Genomic DNA, 7,425 nt, shown 5'->3' with positions numbered 1-7,425 from the left:
AAGCAGATTAAATAGTTTGATACTGACAAAACAGTGTATGGTGCAACTATGTTATTATGACAAAATGATTAAAGTACTAAGCACAGAAAACTACTTGATGCAATAGAATTAGATAAGACTAGACAAAATGTATATTGTTCCCCATAACATGATTTAAACCAAGTTTTACAGCTCGTTCTGAGCCTGCCAGGAGCTGGAAACAAATAGATTTAAAAAGCGTAAGTAAAAAGGTGGAAGTAGTTTTGTGGTTAGATTTACAAAGCAGGTAAGTCTCGGGTCTGATGCCCCTGAGGGTTCATACTTTTACTACTCTCACATAAGACCTCTATTTATTATTGTTTGCATTGAATTTCAATTTTTTTTCTTCCTCTAAAGTACACATACTCGTACAGTTACTGGGAGCTGAGTGGGGTGTTTTGTGTGATGTTGATTTAAATCTGAAAGATGCACCCTTGGGTCGTGCAGTTCATTCTGCTTCTCGCTGGAGTCTAACAACTCCACTCTATCTCCGCGTACCCTCGACTGACATCGACCTGGTCTCTTTGGTAATTGGGATCAGATGAGTGGCAGCAAAAGCGAGGCGACCTGGGTTTTTCCGGCACCCGCGGTAACCTGGAAGCATTTATTTTATGGAAAAGATGTTTAGTTAAAGTGCAGCGCTGAAGCCTGCAGCCTAGCCCCTCTAATGACCTTCCACGTTTCTTGCCCAGGTCTGGAGACAGAGGCCTGTGATGGATATGACTGGTGAAAGCTCTGAACACCGCTTCCTGAGCCCTTCACTTCCTTCCTCGCAGGCCTCGCTCAGCCGAGCTGAGCCGGGTTTCACTAGACTAGAGCTGGATTGGATTGCAGATTAACAGGCTTCCTGTCCGGTCCGGTGTCTGCATTCATCTGCTTTCCCGACGGTCACTTTTATTTACAACCAAGCACTGATGTTGTCGAGGATGAATGAGTTTTTTCAGGATGGATGAGAGGCCGAGCATGTGTAGGGATTCCCTAAGGGGCAAATGCTTCTTACCAGTGGATGGTAGAAAGAGAAAAAATAAACAACATATTCACATTTTGTTATCAGTGACCAAATGGAGACCTGTAATATTATCAAAACATTCTATGCATGTGTACGTCTATGTTTTGTTTTTTGTGCATTCAGTTGGACCAAACCTTGTTATTTGTTTTTATTTACAAACTATTGGAAATTTCACGACAAAAAATATTTACATTTTACTTGAAATTATGGCACTATGCAAAAAAAATGACTATTGACCCTGAGTTAAAAAAAAAATCCCTCTTCAGTTCATGTAATTGTACAAGAATTTTCTTGGATGGCATTCAGTTTGTTTTTTTTTAAGAATCACAAAACATTTCCACAAAATATGACAGAGCATTTCAGAAAAACATAGTATAAGCAAATTTTGTTTTGTGAAGTACTGTTTCCCTCTTAAATTTCATTAAACCTTTTTTGTGTGTTTTTGTTAACCTAAAGGCCACGGTACATTTGTTTTATTCTTAGCAGCGTGGAAGTCTGCTGATTTGTTTCAGAAAATCGCACCTGCTGTCCTTTTTTTTCTTTTTTACTGTCTTTGGCTTTGATGGCAAATGAAAATGAAGATTTTTATACCGGTACATGTTTAAAATGCACTGCATTGCAGTAGGCCTGTTACGAGATACATTTTCTCATTGGTTCCAGCAATGACTACAAAAAGATCTGGTTCTGGAGAAGCATCTGTTGAAGATCTGCTAGAGATCAGCAATTTAAGCATGAAAAAAAAATATTAACAACATAAGGATATCGATTTCGGAACTGTTTACCCAGATGTCTTGTCTTAACATTGCTTTCTGGTGCTGGATTTAGACATGCAAATGTATTCGTAAATTGACTCAAACGGAGTCCATTGTCATTCCAGTCTTTGACAACAGCCCCCCCCCCCCCCCCCCCCCCCCCAAACCTCTCGTCCACCTCCACTCCTCTCTCCCTCCTCTCTCCTGCTGGCAGAACCTTGATTACTCTCGTCTCCTGGGAGAAGGTTTAAGCTCCTCGGAGATAGTAACATCGAGGGCACTACTGGGCTAGTCACTTCAGATCAGGGCGGGGGAGGAAATGGCGACGGACATAAAGCTAAATATATAATTCCTCCCATGCTGGTAATCACGATGTCCAGGCGATTTAAAATGACAGTTTAACCACTTTAGACTGAGGAACGCTTTGTTCAGATTTGAGGACAAGTGCGTGTGTGTTGGAGAGTCTGCTCGGTCCCTGCGCTGCGGCCGGGGAGCCTCCTCGTGGGTGTGTGGCCCTCGCAGGGGACCGGCGCGCTCCTAAGTGCGGTCCCGGTGGGTGGGGGTGCTTGGCGCACGTCCCTCTGGGTTGAAAATGGCTCGCAGACCAGACAGGAGCAATTCCGTGGATGACTGACGTGCCAACAGCTCCGGAAGGAAACACTCTCATTGCCTGCTATTAACTGACTTGATTATTAGGATATCCAGCTTCCTCCCCAAACGCCCGACATTTCCCCGGTAGAGGCAGCGAGAGCGCCCACCTGGACTAGAGGCACAACCTGCACCACTGCTTTAGCTGCAGCTCAACCAACTACTACTGCTAGTGACTACTACTACTACTACTACTACTACTACTACTACTACTACTACGACTACTGTCATTAGGGTTAAGATCTTGCTCAAGGGCCATCAGGGTTCATCTTGGTTGGCCATCCCGGGTTAGGGTTGCCACCTTTCAGAAATAGAAATAAGGGACGCCCCGATTTCAGCAGCACAGGCGCCAAAAAAAAGCCCCAAAACTTCTAAACTGCATAAAAATCTGTTTATTTTATATGAAAAAAACAAAACGCTTTGATTTAAAGTTTAAAGTGCTTTAATAGCATTGAACTTGCATGACTGTATAGACAGACAACCGTACTAGTAACTGAAATATCCTTCTATGCTACGTATGTCCACATCAGCCCAGATGTATAATATAGCTACAGGTGAAGAATATAGTGTAAAAGTTCATTTATTTCAATAATTCAACTAGAATATGGTGTAAAAGTTAATTTATTTCAATAATTCAACTAGAATATGGTGTAAAAGTAAATTTATTTCAATAATTCAACTAGAACATGGTGTAAAAGTTCATTTATTTCAATAATTCAACTAGAACATGGTGTAAAAGTTCATTTACACAATCAAAGATTTTGCTGGCCTTAATGTTTTCTGTGTTTTATTTTGTTCATTATTGTTAAATGTAGTATTGATGTGTGTGTAAGACGTGTGTATGGGGCGTTAATGAATATAGGGGACAAATTGCGGCCCGTATTAGTTCAATACGGGACGCAACATTTTTTTCTCAAATAAAGGACAATTCCGTATTTTACGGGACGGGTGGCAACCCTATCCCGGGTCCTCCAGACCCAAACCCTCCTCTGTAGCCACTAGACTAGACTACCTACCCCAACTAAATGTAAAAATATTCATAGGCTAATCGGTGCATAATCTTCTCCCTCGAGCCTTTTGCCGCATCCCAGGCGGGATCAGATAGCCTACTTTCATGAGCGAATCGATTTAAATTTTAAGGTCAATTTACATATGCAAAGATTACCCCCCCCCACCATCATCACATTGCAAGAGGAGTGCGTTTCATTTTCAAATGCTGATTGGATCCTTGATAAGATATTCAGCGTAGCTTCTCGCACTCTGATGCTCTTCACTCTCCAGAGCTGGTAAGAGGCGAGAGAAAGGGAGATGGAGGGGGATGAGAGAGGTGCGTTTGTGGGATCAAACCAATTCTATCGATGCTGAAGTGGTCAGCTCTGGCGTCACCCAAACGCACGGCCTCCTTAGTGGTTTAGCTGCTGCGGGGAGACGCAGCTCACAGTATAATCAAATGCTCCTCAACAAGAGGAGAGCTGACACCGCACATGCGCACTCTTCCTCCTCCCGCTTCTGAAGACATACAGTGGTTATACAGTATAAAGTAGGTCTGTCCTGCAAACAGGTATCACACCATTGTCACAAGACTCTTGAAAGATATGAATAATGCAGCTCTGAATGGAGACGGACAGAATAACGATGAAGAATTGAGACACTTAGATGAAGAGGATCTTGAAGATTTTCAACATGAATATAAATGAGTTTGTTAGCTGTACATAATGGCTTGCATTTTTCTATATATAATATTGTATTTTTCAAGTCTATGACTCTTAAGTGTATAACTACAATTCCGTATTGGCCTTTGAATGATGTTGCCTGAAACGCAATGTTGTGACTGAATACTTTGGCTGTTCTGCTCTATGGACCGGGTGTTCACACTAGACCTCCTGTTTGGACGCACTTTAAGGTCATTCTTGCAACAAAAAAAAAAGGTTAAAAAAGTATTCAAATATGCATAATATCTATTTTTGTGTGTTACAATACATATTGTGTGCAAAATCATCTATCAACGCTGGAGAGCTCTGAGCTAAAACATTGTTTCAACTTATACGTAACTGAGCTACGTGTTTAGCACAAGCTAGAAATATGTTTAGTTTGTATTCGGAAGTCGGAATCTCCACATTTCTAGTAGCCTAAAGCTGGGCATACACTGTGCAATATTTTAAATCGTTTGAGTCAGCCCCATCTCACACTGCACGACTACATCGCTGAGTTCAAAAGTTTGCAGCCCACGATTTATGGTCTCACACTGTACGACCCGATACTCTGATGCGACCCGTCTGCTCACACTATACGTTCATAATCCTCACGTCGGACTTCTGTGTACTGGAAATGCAACATCAAAAAGAAGTGGAAGAGGAGGAACCCCGAAGTGGGAGACACCGAAGATGCTCAGCAAAAACAAACGCGCTGCCTTAAGCCTGAATTATGGTTCCGCGTTACATCGAAGGCGTAACCGTACGGTGCGGATCGCCGCGTACCCTACGCCGTAGGCTCTGCGTTGGTCTAACGCGGAACCATAAATCAGCCTTTAGCAATTTGTGCCATTCTGTGTGGCGATAAATGAAAAAAGATTAGACAACGTCGTGATTGGACAAGGAATTGGCTGGGCAGACGTGGGAAATGCGGTCTTTTTTTCTGCTATTAAAACATGATTTGTAATGTGAATTTGCAACACTTTAAACTACAAATAATAGTTTTTGACGTGACATCAGAGATTGCGCATGCTCTCTGCGAAAGGATGAGGCCAATCGGGTCGTAGCTGCTTCAACTGTGCGATTCCTTCACTATTGGGTCAGAGAAGACCCAGTGCTCAGACTTGAGTACAGGGGGGAACTCGAAGTTTGGTGACTCAATTTTGTCAATTGATCAAATTGTCAAATGATCACTTTAACATGATTAAGTTAACCATGTGGCTGGTACATGGTCAATTTAGGTGTGATGTCATGAGGGAAGGAACACCAGAGCTAAGAAAGCAAGCAAGATGTTCCTTCACCTGCGAGCCACTAAACAACATGAAGTGATTGTGACCACCTTTCTCATTCTTATATGAATGGAACTTGTATCATTTCTTTTTTTCCCCCTCTACTTGATGACAACTCTGTTTCATGATGTCTGGCTAAATGACTCCAATATTACAGCTGGTCACTGCATAGTGAAAAGCAAGAGCAGTGTCATCTGCTGGTGGGTGGGTATATAGTTAGGTTCAGATAGGCAAAGTCAACTTTAAATTATTTCTATGGTGTGATTATGATATAAATAGATGAAATAAATAAAATCATAAAATCTTCTAATAAATAAAGCCTTTCAATCAGAAGAACTAACAGAAGCAGTAGCTAAACTATAAGTATATGTTTAAAAAAATACTTTAAAAACTGCTGTCTACCTTTACTGATAAATGAGCTTTTAACATTTATAAACATCTGTTTTTTTTATCAGTGTTAAAAAAAAACATATCTTACTTTAAGCCATTAAGAACAGATGCAACTTGTGGTTGTGAAAACGGTGAGTCAGATTTTGAATGAATGGATTCTGAGTGAATGGACATGAGCTAGTAACTGATGACTGAAGTTTTTGGAAGGCAGTGAAGCTCCATTGCTTTTGTTTTTACCTAAATCTTTAGAGGCAACGTATAAAAATTCACATTTAAGTGATCTTGTGGTCATTTCTTACAAATGCTCAGTGGTTTTACATTGCACTACATACAGTACGTTTTCTTTTTTAAAACACTTCAAGTTTAACTATAGATGTCAATAAAAAATTAAGTAACAAAATGAGCAAAGAGCAACTACAGGTTTTGAAGTCCAGTCAGAAAGCAACAACATATCTTAAACCTCATATGGTAGAGTAAATCATTGTATTAACTAGTTTGTCCTCAACAGCGTGACTGGGTTAAGTACTCCTGCCCACAAAACCATAAACTACGACAACTCCCTATTTTTGTCACAATCAAGGACTGGGGCAGTTAATGAAGGAACAGCTGAACGAAGCAAGTGGACACTGCTGAAGATTACTGGAGGAGCCCTGCAGCTCGAGTCTGTTGGCAGCACTTCTGTACGACATGCCCTCCACTGAACAGCAGCCTCAGAGAACACAACGGGCCGACCTTGCAGTGAATAAATGAATGTCGTTCTGTAACATATGATGATAAACATTGACAACATTTGCCCTGATATCCATGCATCGTACCAATAAAATAACTCCTGGTCTGCATCTCATCTAGAGAACGACTGAACATGTTCATTCACAAATTACACTTTAATGGAGCTTAATCTATTTGTGATATTACTGTATTTTGGATACAACAGGCAGACCTGGACTTCTCTTTTAATTCCAATTAATGAAGATCACAAGTAAGAATAGCCTGTTAATTTTGTATTTTATTTAGAGATGAAAATTAACAGGCTATTCTTACTGAAATTAAATTGCCATTTCATGGATATTTTTGTTTGTGTACTTATTGTTTTTTTCTTTGTTTCTTTTACCTTTTCTTTTTCCTTTCTATTCTTTTGCTATTGACTGATTTGTTTTGGTGATTTTGTATTGAGGGGAGGATTTTTTATAAGCCCTTCGGGCTTCTTTTCCTCTCCTGCACAAATTATTTGTCCTTGTATGATAAAAAAAAATTATTGTGTTATCACTGTGCAAATAAATAAATAAATAAATAAATAAAAAAAGTAAATAAATCCGCATCTTGAATTTTTTTTTTTAAATCTGTTTTGCTGTGGTAAGATGTTAATTTATATTTCTAATTGAGCTACCGTAAAAGATGGTAAACCTGTCTATACTCACTCCTACATAATAGTCTGCTCTAATAATCTAACTACTGCAAACGTGAATTCACATTTATGTCTTGACTTATAGTTTTGACATGAAATTTCCCCCAGAGTCCTGATAATGTTTATGAGGGCTGAAATCAGGTGTGATCATGAGTAATTATACCATTTGAACGGTTCAATTCGTATTGTCTTACAAAAACTAGAGCTAGAGGTTTCAGAAATA

The sequence above is a fragment of the Cololabis saira genome, chromosome 11, assembly GCF_033807715.1.
Source record: "Cololabis saira isolate AMF1-May2022 chromosome 11, fColSai1.1, whole genome shotgun sequence".
Classification (NCBI taxonomy): Eukaryota; Metazoa; Chordata; class Actinopteri; order Beloniformes; family Belonidae; genus Cololabis; species Cololabis saira.
The sequence above is the reverse complement of the archived record's forward strand: the minus strand, read 5'-3'. Positions refer to the sequence as shown.